Source organism: Anas platyrhynchos, chromosome 3 (assembly GCF_047663525.1).
Source record: "Anas platyrhynchos isolate ZD024472 breed Pekin duck chromosome 3, IASCAAS_PekinDuck_T2T, whole genome shotgun sequence".
NCBI classification, from domain to species: domain Eukaryota; kingdom Metazoa; phylum Chordata; class Aves; order Anseriformes; family Anatidae; genus Anas; species Anas platyrhynchos.
In genome coordinates this window covers 38,021,860-38,038,209 of record NC_092589.1, presented here as the reverse complement: position 1 = coordinate 38,038,209, position 16,350 = coordinate 38,021,860, and the positions used below count along the sequence as shown (strand labels likewise).

At 41.8% G+C, this 16,350-nt stretch overlaps 2 long non-coding RNA genes across 2 annotated transcripts in view; one reads left to right on the top strand and one right to left on the bottom strand.

Moving 5' to 3' along the window:
* Positions 1-9,028: 9,028 nt before the first annotated feature.
* On the bottom strand, positions 9,029-10,944 carry LOC106016141 (uncharacterized). The gene is made up of 3 exons (XR_001188635.5): positions 10,763-10,944; positions 10,635-10,677; positions 9,029-10,543 (listed from the first exon to the last, which is right to left on the bottom strand). It is a non-coding gene; the product is annotated as an uncharacterized lncRNA (long non-coding RNA).
* A 287-nt stretch (positions 10,945-11,231) lies between these two features.
* Positions 11,232-16,350, top strand: part of LOC140002000 (uncharacterized) — a 43,163-nt gene continuing 38,044 nt past the window's right edge. The window contains exon 1 of the long non-coding RNA XR_011807841.1: positions 11,232-11,332. This is a non-coding gene — a long non-coding RNA (uncharacterized lncRNA). The remainder of the gene's footprint in view (positions 11,333-16,350) is intronic.

The following is a 16,350-nucleotide window of genomic DNA, read 5'->3' as shown; positions in this document are numbered from 1 at the left end:
GTGTTAGAAGCTGCCTTTGACCCTCCTGTGTGCGTAGATGGCTGTCCTCTGTGGTGAAATTGATATCTTGGTGCAGGATATTATTATCTGACCTTGTCATTTAACATTCAGGGAAGACATTTTAGGGTGAGGTTTTCTTCTTAAGGTCAGAAGGAGAGTCCTGGACAATGTATGCATGAGCTAGTTTTTCAGTACTTGACTGGTAAAAACAGTTATTTTATTTACAAATACAATAATTCAGTGAACTTGACATTTATTTTAGGATGCTTCTTGAGAGACAACATTTGCAGGTGCCTCAGAAGAATGAGGTGTTTGGGGAGAGATTTTGAATGGACTTAAAAACTGCATATGATGATTAAACAAATTTGACGCATGCACAGGCACAGTATTTACATTTATAGACTATGTGATATTTACTTGATTGCAACTGTGCCTGAATAAAGAAGACAGGGAAATTCTGCTCTTCCCTACTTAATAGGCATTATCTTACTACTGCCTAGTGCTCGTGCAACAAAATGGGAGTCTAGAGGCAGGAATAAATCCCTCTTTATTATATAATTCAATCAATTTAATCCGATGGATAGTTCAGCTGATGAGCCTTCTGCTGCGCGCTGTTGAAAGGCCTGGATATCACAAGTGATTAGCGGTGTGTAAGATCAAAACATTTTGGAAAGATGTCGGGCCAATATTTTTTTTCTGAATTACACCTCTGTCATTTTCTCTGAGTGTTTCGGTGACAGCAGATCACCTAGCACTGCCTCATGTGTCACTGAAATATCTTGTCTTTTCTTTGAGATACAACCTCGTTGATCATGAGTTGTGGTAGGGGGGGGTTCAGTGGAGAGATTGGGCACAGCAGAGAAATGCTTTGGAAACATCATGAGGATGCTGTAGCTTTTTTTACCCCTCAAATTACCTGTGACACTTCATTTAAAACTTGAGGTGCTGTAACAGACGGAAACTCTTGCTATGGTAGAGGTGATAAATATGCAGGACAATCTTGGTGACAGGAAGATTTTTGAGGTTAATCTCAGGAACTGGAGAGCTGTGGGCAGGGTGGAGAGGCAGGGATACTCTGGGGACCTCTGATCTTCCTAGTGTGGGCTTTCACACCCCTGTGTGCATTCCTGCCATGAAACAGAGTCCTCCTGAGGCACCACCAGGATTATCTGGGTCTCTGCTTCTTGTTGCTCGGTTGTCACAGAGGTGATCCTACTAGAGTTATGAACCTAAGGAGGTGCAGGGTGAGTCCATGAATAATGGTCCTCCAAGGGGGCTGTGAAGCTGAGGGCTGACTGCAAGGGATGACAGCCTTCTCGGGGAGGAACAGATGCCTGAGGAAGATGACTGGAGACTGCAGTGGCACCGATGCTGCCATATGACAGGTGTGATAGGAAAAAGAAGCTGTGACTGGCTGAGTATTGAATTTCACTTTTTTATTAATATTACATATAACTCTGAGATTATTTTCAAACGATGGGTTGATTAATTATATTCTCTTCCTACATAATTTTTCCCCTGTAATTTCAAAGAAAAATGTTATCCTTGGTTCTTCCTCTTAAAACGTGCCACTGCATAAAGCTCTTTGTGCAAATTGGCTGTGGCAGTTGCATTTTAAAGCAGATGTATGATTCTTACACACATGTACAGAAAAATTGTCAGTCAGTGTGAACGGCTGCAATCTGATTTACCTTATCTGAGTCTCTGGTCTCCAGCTATTAAATTGCCTCTGAAGACTTCAGGCCAACAGGTTTCCTTTTCAAGCTTTTCATTAAAATTCCCCTCTTCCCAGGTTCCTGCAAGCCCTGCTTTCTCCCCAGGGATACACTCAGTGGTGAATGACACTACTCTTTTACTGCTAAGTAGAATATGAGGAAGATGGAGACTCATCCTGCCAAACCAGGGCACTTCAGAGAGCCCTCGCTCAATGCACTGGTCAAGTCCTCCATCTGCCCATCACTTTCCCAACCTTTAATGTTGCTTGTGAGGAAATGACATTATACTGGATAAAAGGCTTTCAGGACAGAAGGTTCTTCTTTCACTTCCCTGTGAAGCAAGAGGCACTCTTTCTGCTCTGATAACTAAAAGTATATATGCTACTGCACATGCAGACTTGTTGCTGTTGCTGTTTGTAGTGCAAAGCCAGATTTTGGATTGCTGCAACATCTTGTGTTCTGGTGATGAAGCAGAGCAAAGCCTGCCAGTCCATTTATTGTGGAGTAAGAACATGTTGGGTTGAAGCGAATTTTTATACATGAGCAAACACGGGACTGGATGCCAGGCACACCTGTGCCCTGTTACTGACTCCTCAGAAGGTCCTGAGAAAGTCATCAAGTCTACATCTGCTCCTCCCCTCTGTACATATGGAGACTGCACCACTTCTGTCCCTAACCGGGGAGTGGTGCGAGCTAATTAATAAATATTTGTAAAGTGCTTTGAAGATGAAGCCTGCTACATCTTATAATTACCTGATACAGGCCAGATCCCAGAGGAGCGCTCCAGATGGCTGGTGCTCCATCCGTCACCCCTGCTGCTGCTGCGGCTGGTATGGGGAGTGATCCTCTGCTCTGCTGGTGTGGCAGATGGGGAGCCCCAGGGGGATGCACGTGGCATTTTCTTGGAAGTGAGATTTTACTTTTCTAAATGAAAATAATTTTGTTATCTCTGCAAAACTGGATGTTTGAAGTCTGTCCATTTCCCTTTGATCTGCACTGCCTTGCTTTCTTCATTTGCAGACAGACCAGTGGGCTGAAAGGAGCACAGGAGAGGGGGCAGGTGGAAGGAAAGGGGCACTGCCTATCCCAGCCCTGTTTATCCTGTGATAGAGGTCTTATGGATGAGCTGATCTCCTCAGCTACCTTGTTGCAAAAAGCCAGGAGGGATTTCTGGGTTATTTCACATGCCTTTCTAACTTTAACAACATCAGTTGTGTGGCATTTAAAATGGAATAAAAACCTGTGGATGCAGAACATATCGTGTACAATACAACAAATTGCCCTGAGCACGTGGAGCCTGGCTCAAGTTTCTTTCTGGCTTCCATGTTATTTATTTTGCCATACCAAGACTCCTCACCACAACTGCAATTTCTGTAGCAATACTCTTGTTTATTTATTTATTTACCTATTGCTTCAGCTTTTAAATCTATCTCTTAGTGAGCTATCTGTGATGCCCAGAAGGAAAAGAATCAGGTTGTATAAAATCCAAGGGACTGCATTCTGTGATCAATGTGTTTCATAAGAAAGGTATTCAGGAAACTCAGGCAGAAAAGTTGGGAAAGGATTCTGAGAAAAGCCTAGGGGATGATTAGAGAAAACATCCCCTCTGGGAGGTTAATCTGTTGGGTTTTCCAAGACAGAAGGTTAAAGCGTGGCTTGAGCAGTCTGATCATGGCAGTCATTTAATTTTCAGGCTCTGCAGTACAGATGTGCACAGAGGTGTCTTTCTGAGAGCTGAGGTGAACCACACTGGAGAAGGGCCAATTTCTCATCCTGACAATACAGGAGGCTCAACCAGATGCAGACCTATAGTCTGGTCCATCTTCAGCCAGGTGGGCATCCATGAGACAAAAAGTGCCAAGGTCTGGAAGTTACAACTGGTATGGTTTATATTAATAATATTTTAATATATTTTATAAAATAATATATATATTATATTTTTATAATTAATATTATTAAGTAGGTTTATTACAATGAGGGTGATCAAAAATAGGGACGATATAAAAGGAACATGGTGAATTCTGTCCCATTGTAGACTGGAAAATCTAGGCAGGCTATTTTTGTTTTAGCATTGTGTCTGGTCACACAATAGTGAATCTGAGGAAGTCCTTTGTCTGTTTGTAAATCAGAGGCTAATTTATATTATTTGGATAGATTCTTTATGGATCCATCTAAATTAATCCTTGTGCTGTTGGTTCCTGTGAAAAGACCCCCAGCCTTTGGGTGAAACTCAGTAAGCACCAAATCTATGTGGGTCAGCAGACTGCAAACACCAGTAAGAAATGTTGCAGCAGTCTGGACTGTCTGTAAATATTTGCAGAGAAATATGAATGGGAATGGGAAGCTGTTTTCTTCAGTGTTTCAGGAGCTGACATGAACTGGAGTCTTATATGTTCTGGGAGATGTGCCCTCCCCAGCAAAGTTGCAGGCATGGTTTTGTCTTTCTGTTCTTTCCTCCTGCACGGCCCCATGTACACATCTGGGCCCAAACACTGAATCTGAGCCCAGGAAATGTGCAATAATAGCTAAAATAGCTAAATCTCTGATCCAGCTCATGGATCAGAGAGCAATGATGACTAGCAAGAGCGAAGATCGAACTTAAGAAGAGTCACTCTGGATGTGAAACAAGAAAAGAGCAGGGCACAGACACTGGAAGTAACCAGAGAATGCTGGGGCAGCTGTGCGACCCCCATGCCCTCCTGCATCACATGTAAACTTGGCTTCCCTTTCAAGCTGAGAATTTGCATCTTGTTTCTGATCAGCCCTCAAAGCCAGTCTCTTCTGTTGCTGGTTACAGGACTCAGCAAGCTCTTTTTTGCCCATGTTATGCTTTGCATTGAGGGAGGACTTCATGTAAACATGCACAAATAACTCATTATCCTTTGCTAGGGCTTTCATTAGAGCTCGCCTTTGTACAGCCTGCAGAAAGGTTAGGCTGCCTGATTTATAGGGTCCACCACCTCTTGCACTGACCAGTATTGTCTTATTATTTCCCTGCACTCTCTTGGGTTTGGCTCATGGTTTACTGTCTTGGATAGATTGGAGAAAAGACCAATCTCCACATTCATATGTCAGAGTACTCTACTGAAATATTTATTACATACTGTGTGTATAGGTGTGTATATGTATATTTTTATTCATCTGTGTCTATACATAGGGGACTCCTTTTGCTCATGCACTTTTATAAATGATCTCATCCTGAAGACATATCAAAAAAAGGCCTGGTGTAAAACTTCTCCCTGATAAATCCCAGACCATCTCTCTGCTACCAAGAGTGCCTTTTTGTACATGTATGTGCTAACACAGTTTATCGTTTTGATCTTCTCCTTCCAGACCAAAACTTTCCTTCCAACCCTCTCCCCTTCCCAGGGTTAAGTATACTTCCAAATGAGGCCATCAGTTTGCAGATCTCTTTTTTCACAGAGCCTACCTACCTGCCAAACATTATACCCAATATTTTAGTTTCTCTGGATTTTATCATTCTTTCTAACAACATCTGCTACAGACAATTAAATTGTCTGCTTAAGTATGCTTTTTGTGGCCTTGTTGCTCTGTTAATTTTACCTTCACAGGCCACAATAATGCAATTAACATCAGATCCCATCTATGCTGATACAGCTCCTTGTGGCTCCATCTTCTTCCCCAGCCTGGTAAGTAACAGAAAGGATTTCTTGGAGGAAAGAAATTTCTTGAGTCAGCTGAAATGCAAGGAATGGGGAACTTCCACCTGGAGGCAGGGGCTCTAGCTTTATTATCTGCCCACCAAAGCTGTGCTTGAGGCTATACATAATAAGGAAACTGCAGTGACCTTCCTCGTGAAGGGCTTAGGCTGGGGTTGGTTTTGGTGCTAATATTTTTTTTCGTCTTCTTTGCCACCAGTGCTCCATAGCAGGGACACAAGGTTCCAGTTTCAGAAGTGAAGAGAAACATTTTCAGCAGCTGTCTGTCCTCATTACAGCCTTAAAGTTGTCAGAGAAAGGGATTAGGGCTGTGTCATTTTCAGTTTTTGTTACCGTCTTCGTCAAGAAAATGAGTTGTCACAAAATCTCAGGGTCTGATCTCTTCTCATTAGGTGTACTTCTCAGCCTGAGACTTGGAGGGGTTGAAATGAGAACCAAAATTGATGCAGAATGAGTGAGATCCCACTGGTGGCTACCCCAGTGGCAACCTGTGCATTACCAATTCCTGATCTTGCTGGAATTTAGAGATGTGCTTGGGAAAAAGAAGGCACCCATTCCGAGTTCAGGAGCCTCCAAATATTCCTTAGGGCAAGACATAAATGAACGCTATAAAAACAATCAAGCAAAAAGACAGCACCATGAATGAGAGTTTGCCTCATTTGCATATAAACAATGTCTACCTGAGTGTGTGGACAGCGATATGAAAACACATCATTAAGCAGCTCCTTTGAAAAGGCAGTGGACAGATAACACGAGGTCTTAGTTATCACTAACTGAAGATGGGAACAGGACCTTCAGTGTTAACAGCCCCTGGCTCCAAAAGCAATTCTTAAAACTCTGAGGCCACCTTTGTTTGGAAAAAACAGTTATTTATTTATCCAACAGCAGTGGTGTGTGGGAGAAGCTATCAGAGCCCAGTGCCTAGAAACCTGCAGCCCTACCTCTCAGGACTTGCTATATCACCTTTCACACATAAGAGGTTGTGCCCATTGTCACAGGGCTGTAACTTAATTGCTTATAACACCATCTGAGAGAAAAAAATGGTCAGTCAAGGAGCTGGTACTGGCGTGAAGGTATATCTAAGCATTAAAAAAATTGCCACATATTTCAGAGGTAAGTTTAGCTCTCAGCTGGCATCATAGTATCTCAGGGACCCTTCCAGATGGAGCAGTGATAGGTCTTCAGTCATTTGTTTTCAGTACTCTGATTGCAACAATAACCTGATTGGTGGGTATAAACAAGCCTTTTTAACTTCAGGTGTCTAAAACCTTAATCTGAATACATGCTGTAGCCTCACAGACCTCAGTCATGACAGCTATCAAGATACAAGTACACTTGCTCTTTTGAGATGTTAACACATGGATGCCTACACTGAGGTGTCAACTCAAAACTACATCCCACAGATCAAAACAAAGCTGTGTGATTTCTTAGTCTTTCCATGGAGTGATCAAGATGAGTTATTTTATTAAAAAAAGTGAGTATGACCTCTTGTATTAATATGACCTCCTTCAATAATCCTTTCCCTTTGTTTTACCTGCATCCTTAGGGTGTTTATACTCCATTTTATGTTGTTGTTAGCATGGTTAAGCTGATATCTTAGATGTTCACCTATTGTTGAAACTTGTGTAAGGCCTGTTGTGGTTCATGTCTTAGTAAAGCCTTTATCTGAGCAGTACAGGAACTGATCAATGCTCCAGCAAGACCAGTGCAGCCACTGAACTTTCCAGCTTTCACAGCTGATTGCTGATGCTCTGCTTCCAGAGATTATTGCAAATTAAGCAAGAAAGAAGTCTCCACTCTTCCTTTTTCTCCTCAAGCCCTTTGCTAAGACCATCCTTACAGTAGGACCATCCAGAAGCAGTGTAAATATAGGTGCACTAAAACTAATCAAATTCCTGAGTCTCATCTATCACAAATGTTTCAGAGAACACCAGTAAAACAGACACTACAGCTCTATGAGTAATCAACTTCTGAACAATTTCCAGGTGATCTATGCAAGAAAATAAACCAAAAACTAATCCTGTAGATCAGGTATCGCAAGGATCCAGCCTATGCCACTTTGGACAGGATCCCTTCTGCTTCCAGAGTCATAGTCACTATCCTAATGGTACACTTAAAATATTTGAGGCACTGGGGTAAGTGCCTCAATTAGAGTAGGAAGAGTTATTATTTCAACATTTATACTGATCACCCTGCAATTGTAAAGCATGGCCTGTGTGGGAGGTCCTACACAGGGTTTTGAAAAGGAATAATTGAATAACCTTTTTTTTTTTTTTAAATCCAGATTGATCTGTTTAAGCCCTAATAGAAGTTATAGTCAGCAGTTTCTACACTGAAACGTTGAAGAATCCATTTCCTTCTTGTATCTTCTTTGGTTTCTATTTTTAGTATAAAAGTTCAATTTAGCAGGTAGGAAGGAAAGTATATTTCTGTTTTGGCTATCATAGACCAAGTATTAAGGCTTCAAAAGTAAGAGCTTAAAAACATGAGTTTCTTGCCAAATCTTTAAGTCCAATAGACTGAATTTGAGGGCACTTCATCAAGGGGATTTTTTAGTGTACCTGTATTGATCATCTGACCATTGATAGGTTTTAAGTGAAGCTGAAGATTAGAGTTAAGGTTTACTTAAGGGTGGATAACAAAAGACGGATGAAAATCCTCTTAATCTTTTAGCCTTTGCAAACATCATCCTTCATTCCTGGTGCATATTCTGAAAAAGATGCAACACAGAACTGGAATCCTTATTCTTTACTTTTCAAATGTCCAGTTCTTAACCTAGGTTTTGTAATTTTGTAATGAGCACCAAAATTTTGAAGTATCACTTACACCCTTCAGATACAAGTGTTCATCAGCACCCAGTGAAATCAAGAAGATTCATCAATTAGCCAAAAAATATTTGCCCTTTCATTTTCAAACTATGTACTTGGTTTCTACACAAACTACAGTCTTAGACATAATGAAAACCTTAGTAGAGTTGCCTGAAATTTGTTAATCCTAAGATTTCTTGCAATAGCCCTGTGTACCACAGCAGAAATTTGGAATATCTCAAATCTTATTTTCTTATCCTCTTATATGAGCGCTGACACCATTATGAGCTAAAAATATGAAACAGGTGATAGTATCTGCTCTACAGTGCTTCACAATGGATCATGTGTCATTAATCATGTTTGACTGATTAGGTACCTCTGAGGTAGGTACCACAGAGAACCTGACAAGAAACCTATATTTTTGGGTTTATTTACCTTTCTCTCTCCTCCTCTTCCCATCCACCACCCCTAATTAAGCCTAAAAACGATAGCTGGGTAGCTGATACCTTCACTGAATATACTGACCTTCTTGACACGAATTGTGAACTGAGAGAAGGAAAGTAAATTTTATCCCCCAAAACAAGTACTCCAAAACACTAGTTTTGAAAGACCTTCAGTGAAAAAGGTTAGCTGAGGAATTCAGCAAGTGAATAAAAAATTGCAATAGAAATAGCGCACACTACTACATACATATGTATGAATATATCCCAGGATGTAAAGAAACACCAAGAGGTAGCCTGCCTAGCAGGAAGAAACTTTCCCTAGATTTCACCATGGTCTGTTAGCTCAGTGATAACTAAAAACAGATGAGCAGTGCCTTCTCTAAGCATAAGCCACCAGCCCTTGCTGACAGCATTTCCCACTTTGGGCAAGCAGGTTTTGAGAGCTACTCAGGCTTGCTTTTAGTGAACCTACCACTGCGTTCATTCCTTGCTTGTGCTGTGAGCACATAAAGGTGTGACCCGTTCCCGTGCCAAAGCTAAAAGAGGTGAATCTCCCTGCTGACACCAGTCCTCTTCCTAGCTCAGCATACCATGAGATCCTCAACTAGCCGTCATGTCCTCTCCTGTTTCAAACCTTTGTTTCTAAGTCCAAATTACAGCGTACCCTAAAAATTGAGGTTGATTTTAGCTGCATCAGACAAAGTATTTCATTTTATTAATGTTATTTTTTTTTTTATTTGAATTCACACCCCTACAAATGTCCATACTTCTAGCCTGTCTGAGATTTTGTAATATAATGGTTTTGCAAGGCTATAATAATGCACTTTTTCTGACTTCCACCTTCAAATGCTTGACATCCTGCCCTCTGGAAAGAAAGGCCTGGCAGAGTGAAGGACATCAGGTCCTTCCTACCATCTGACACAGGGGTCCAGGAGGGAATTCTGTTTCTGTTGGTGCAGCTTTGGCATGGGCAGAGCTGCAGTCATGTATGAGCACAAAGAGGAGCAGAATTGTTGCAGTGAGAAGCTCAGTACTTCACAACCTCAGACTTAATTTCCTTTGATTAATGCCTTCATTGTACTGAAGCAATCAATATGCCAGTCTGGGGGGAGAAGAAGGACAATTTTCCCTTCAACACAAAGACTTGGGAATGAACAATGACAAGTTCAGACTGATTGATCCAATAGAAACTTCCACCTTCCTCTAAATGCTGTCTTGCTTCACTGAGAACAAAGTGATATGCATGCACATAATTAATAAAGTTAATAGAGTTTAGTGCCATTCTTAATATTAAAAACAACTTATTTGTAGAGGTGAAATTCAATTCCTTACATTACTTCTGATACAGGTACATATCTTACACACTTGATTTTACCATGTTAACAAATGATTAAGAGCCAGTACCATCATACAATAATATGATAATAAACATTTATGTGGGGTGTGTTATGGATATAAACTGCCACGGTAAGGTAGTGAACCAGTAGCTGGAGCTTAAGTTATACACACAAGCACAGACAATATGAAAAGAAAAATGTATTGGGAAAGATACTGCTTTTTCAAATGGAATTAATCTCACTGTGTATGTGTTATTACTTATACAACATAAATGATGATCTTGACAATGCAAAGCCCCCATCCTAGAATTATGTGTGCTTTCGCTGATTTACAAAAAATCCACAGAACCTCAACAGCTCCCGTAGAGCCACTTGTAAGTACTGCACACTTTACAGCCTTCCTGATTAGACTGGCTAATGTCCACAGAGCTAATCCTGCTGAAGAGCCCTATCCCAGCTTCAGCCAGCTTTTTCTTTGGGCCAACTCCCACTGGAAAATTGGAGTTCTCCAACAGGACAAGAAAGGTAACAGATCCAAGCTGCAGATGAACCCATCTGGAACTAGAAGCACAGGAAAGAAAAAGACTCTCATGAAATGCCTTACCAGCTACTCAGCTTCCCTTGGGGTGAGGTCACTTCTGCTGAAAATTACCTTGACAGAGTGATCTTGAAAACATGGCCCAAACTATTAAGAACTGTAAGGATAAAAATAAACATAATGAATTCCCCTAGTCCTAGATTGGGCTTGAACAGCTTTTGTCCAGTGACACCCCCAAATACTTCAGAAAAACTCCTGCCCAAGTCAGCTCCTGCATACTGGAAACCACAGAGCACTCTACAGTCCAGCACCAAGGGTGCCTCTCTCTAAGGTCTTTATTTCTTCCCTCTGCTCTGCTGGATGTGACCTACTTAAAACCAGCTCCAGAGAGGAGGAGGGAAAGCTCATGTCAGCCATGCAAATTAGGCTGATTTATATTCTGATGCAATCAGCCACAATCACGAAATCCACTTAGCTGGGTGAGGACTCCAGCTACTTTGTTCAATTATGCAATTATCATATTCCATTTAATCCCCAAATCAATTCCTGTATTTAGAATTATTTAAGATGCTTCAGCAATTACACCCAATTAGGTTCTATCAGTAAAGTAAATAAATGCTGTGACGTGCCAATCAGATGGATGCAATGGCAGCTGAAGGGAAAGAAACTCCCAAGTCCTGTGCTGTGGGGAGGATATAAATGACTGCTTGGGTGCTACAAAGCCATTTGCTTCTGTGCTGGTGAGATAAAAGCCATGTGAGACTAAAAATGTTAGTGATCAGTTACTTCAGCTACCTCAAACAGCTGCAAAGGTAATGACCTCTCTTTTTGTTGGATCCCTTGGCCACTTCATGGTCAGGATCTTCTATCCTGTCTGTAGAGGGGGAACTTCAGACCAGATTCAGAAGAGTGGAGGCAATCAAGAGTAGGTTGTCTTAGTGTAAGTGAGCAAATCTGTGCCAATGGTGTGTTTGCAGGACTTTCATGCAGGCTCTTTGGTAGGATGGGGTAGGGAAGCATCTCCTCCAGCCTTCTGTGATTTTCTTTCTCTGCTGGGCTGTTCCAGGGGCTGCTTGCTCACTCTTAACTTCACTGAGCCCACAGTTGCACATAGCCTGACACCACTACAAATGCGCTTTGCTATAGGAAGCAGTAACAATTTGGAAAATATCACCTCTATTTTTTGGACATTTTGTGTATTTCTTGTAGTTGTTGCTTCATATCAGCTTGGATATCTGGCTTTCAGGGACAGAAAATGACTTATTTAATGACATCCCACACTGCCTTGCAGAGCAACAGGTTTTAAAACAGGGACTGTAATACCAAAATACATCTTCTTACAGCTTGAACTGAAGAGCAATTCCCCCAGCTGGTAGCATGAGCAAACTATTATCTCTCATACAGTTTAAAAGAAATATGACGTGATGTATAAAGCTATGATGTTTTCACTAAAAAGTAGCTTTATTTAAAAATAAAGGTTATTTTATCATCTGTACCCATATGTTGCACTGAAAAATGACAGATCTAAATGGCTGGACAGCATTTTTTTCATCTGCTGAGCGCCAATATCATGCAAAATGTACTTCACTTATAGAGCTGCTATAGGGGGGCTTAGTGGTGAGCACCATGTACATGTGTGCTGAAGTAACTGCAGTAACCTGTTAGTTCAGCAGAGCCATTACAGCTGGTGGGTTTAAAGGTTACTATGTAGTAGCCTTTGATCCTGGTAGAGACAGGAAAGTATCAGCCTTGTAGCTGGGGTCCAGGGATTTATCTCCCAGCTCCCACTAGTCCTGACAGGTGGCTGGTGCCCTGGCTCACTCTCAGCTCTGCTCGGCTGGGAGGAGGCTCCCTGCAACCTTTCTGATCAGCCCCCTTTGCACAAAACCCAACACATGCTTGTTTTTGATGCTTATGTTTCTCCTGGATAAAGTAAAAGAGGCCTAAAACTCTTTTAATTTAAGCTGGTATAGGTCAGGAATGACTCACTGGGCTCAGTGGGGTAAATGATATCAGCAATCAACCTCTTTGTACACTGCCCAGAGCATGTAATTAAGTAGCTAATGGTTAGTAGGCAATTACATTTAATCTGTGTTCCCGTAATTTGAAGTGTTATTGTGGGGGAGATTGTCTTTTGCTTTCAGCCTTTCGATTTGTCTTCCTGTTGGAAGTTGAGAAACATTCTGAAGTGAATGCTCTGCCTGCAGAAGAGTGGGCTTTCTGGCCATGATGTCTCTTGGTTCCCACCAGAAGTCCTGGACAGCCACTGGTGAACAGCTAGATGCAAAGATTTGTTCCTGGAAGTTCACAGGTGGGAGGTACCTTCAATTCTTGCATTTAAGAGAGGACTTAGCAGAAAGGGTGTTTTTCTCAGGCTTTTGGAGCAATTTCCAGTTTTTCTCTGACTGAGCTGGCAAAGGATGGCATTGGAGCCAAGAAAACACATGGGCAGTGCACAGAAGGGTAAGGACATGAAGGCATCTTAACCTTAGAAGTTGGTCCTGTGCAATCTGACTTGTGACAAGAGAGGAGCCAAATGTGCTGCTTGTCCACTTTTTTTTTTTTTGTGGGCAAACAACAGATTTGTTAAAAGAAATCAACATTTCATTTCATTTGTTAAAAGAAAACAACAGATTTTCAAAAGAAAATTTGGACCTATCAGGAGACAAGCAGGAAAGAAGAGTCAGAAATTAAGAAAGTTTTCCCTGACCACAGGGAAAGTCAGGATATGGCAAGCAAGATATCCCAGCTGCTGCCTTTTTTGTGTATCACCATGAAAGAACCTCTGCACAGCAGCACCCTGCCAGCCATTAGCTGGTTCCTGTGCACATCTGATTGTGGTGCAGCGGACCTCAGCCCACTGAACAGTGGTAATCTGCTGCTGCATTTTTATGTCATGGATTTCAAGAAACAAGCAGGCAAGCTTGGAGGCAGGATTTTCCTTTACAAGCCCCACATCTACCGGAGTGAGCAGCTGGAGTGCTAACGACATTGTGATTTGCTGGCCATTGAGGATGGTGAACATTATAGATGATGTGTTGAGAGATATATTATGCACTCATCCACGTCCTGTGGATGATGCTGCAGTTACTTTGGTGTAGTTATTAAGAACCAGCCCAAATGATATTAATAGAATTACAACATTACTCCTTAATGATACTGTGCCATTTAAAAAGCATCAATAATGGCAGGATGACATTACATATATAGATAAGCCATTGAGTGTCAACAAACTAATGAGTTATATTTATATCCCCTTACAATAATGTTTATCGATGTGGTTGTGGAAAATGAGGGAGACTGTATGTTTTATGGGCAGGCCTAATATTAGAACTAATTGGAGTTTGTGAGCCAGAACATCTCCCTGCATTAAAAATGTCTGCTGCAGAAATCAGATGCTTTCAATGGCTTTGCTCTGAGGTTGTTTGAGGGAGAATGCTTTAAAGAAAGAAATGTGGAAATGACTGATAAGTCAAAACCCATTTTCCCCATGCATATTCTTTCTCAGTTTTGCATTATTTTGTCCTTCTGAAACAATAAGTGAGCTAGAAGTTTCTCCATGGATTCAAGGTTTAGTATGGCTTGAGCTAAACCAACACATTTTTCTTTCCTGTCTGCAAACTGTTTTGGGGACCTCTCCTGAAATGATTATAAGAACTATGGACCTACGGACTTTTTATAAAAGCACCTATTAGGAAGACTGGCAGTGAAGCATATTGTAGAAGGTCTCCTCAGACACTCAGCAGCCATCCTGAGCTGGATACACCATTTCCAGCCAGAAATCCTTTCCCAGTTTGGCAGGCCTTACTGCCTCAGTGGAGAGAGGACTGCTGGTATCAGGAACAGTTTTGTGTGCAACTTGAACCTGAGCCATTTACAGATGCATTGGAAATGTATGGGGATGATCAGGGCTTGAAAAAAGTGAGGCAATTCTTAACTGGCCACTGCTGAATACATAAGGCAGTCACCTTAGACCTATTGATTATTTTTTTCATCACTAACTCAGTGCACGAACCGATGAACAGCACCAGGGAACTGCTGGCACTTGGGTTACCTCTTAGCGAAGTGTCTCAGAAACAGGCTGTGGAGTTTTTGCTGCCTCTCCTCTTTGTGAGAACAGAGGAGACGCCTGGAAATGAGAGGATCCTAGCAAAGAGGAGATGTGATTTTGAAGCTCTTAAGCTGAGTGAAGGGTGTTGAGTGCCTAGAATGCCAAATGTCCACCCACCAAACTGACTGGGTTGTGGGCCAGATGGTCTTGCACTGAGGTACTTTGTTGTCTTCTGAAGTCACTCAATGGTTGTGATTTATATGAAATGATAATCTCACTCCATTCAGAGGCATGTGTTTCCATGACAAGAAGTGACCTTGTGTCTTATTTTCAGCTAGACAGGTATAATATAAAAGGACAGAACAATCTGTGCTCTTTGCAATGCCTGCTGCCTCTGGCCAGAAAATAGGAAAAAACTCTGGAAATTAGGGCTCCGAAGCAAACTTGTCTCCATGGTAGTGCATTACATCTGCAAGATCTGATGGGGCATCCAAGAGCTGTTCTTCATCCTATGCTTGTACTGGGAATGTATGTGGGAATATTGGTCAGGCTTATCCATGGTTGTTGGCTTTTCGGTAGTGGATTGAGTGACTTCAAGATAAGAAAGAAACCCAGTCTTTGACTCCTAATATTGTCAGGCCCATGCTAGATTAATTTTATAAAACAAAATGTCACCTGAAAATGCAGGTAGATTCCATGAATATCCTGAGAAAACCTAACTGTAAAGGGTTCCTGATGGCAATATCTGAACTGATTACCTGCTCAGTTTATGGATACCCCAGTGACCAGAGCAGCAGCACCCTCAGAGGGGAAACAACCCCTAAACTGCTTCTACATGTTGATTTCTGGGCATCTCATAGTGTTCTCATCACTGGTACAAAAGGCTCTAGTTGACAGGTATGTGTTCCTTGTTAAAGGCTAAAGATATATGGATGCTGTGTTAATGTTTGACCTTTATCTCTGTGTAACAATGGGGACATTTATTACAGCTTCCTTCATTCTGCACACATTTCTATAAAAAATAACGGGGCCCTGCACTGGTGCCTCTAGTTTTTCCTTGTATCCGAAAAGTGATTAATGCAACAAAGTAGCTAATTAAACATTTTGTCAGTGTGGCATTCAGAAATAATTGAGATTTCTAATGATAGCGCCGTGATAAATGAAGGAGTTAATGTATTCTGATGGCACCCAGACAATACGGATGAAACGATCAACCCGCATCTCGGTTCCTCATCCGAGCAGCTCTGTTTCCCCTCCCTGAATTCATATTACTCCTCCAGGCAGAGCAGATCATGGGGCTGAAGAAGCTGAGATCTGCCGCAGCTGGGTACTGCAGCAGGGGCACCCTGAGAGCAATAAGCAGCTGGTTTTGCTCTTCCCTGCTTCTTGGTGTATCTTGCCCTCAGGAACAGGGGGATGCAGATGCACAAGCACAGGTACATCACAGCCAGATAGACAAGAGGAAGCAGAACTGCCAGCTGGCTGGAGCAATATGAGGCTTTTATTGTGTGTTTTTTTTTTTTTTTTCCCTTTGCTGCTGACAAGCTAAAAATAAAAATCCAACTGTGGGAGGGAAAGGATATCTGATGAACTTTAAGGGGACAGAGTCTGCGCTGCTGTGCTGGTGTAAGTACTGGCTTGGTCTGAACGAGCCACCCTGCAGATGCACCTGGGCATAACCTGCTGCAGAGCTTGGCCCTGGAATACTGTAGAGAAGCAGATTTTGCTGCAGCTGTGGGGTGATTCTGCAAACAAAAAGTATGTTAATTAAACTTTGAA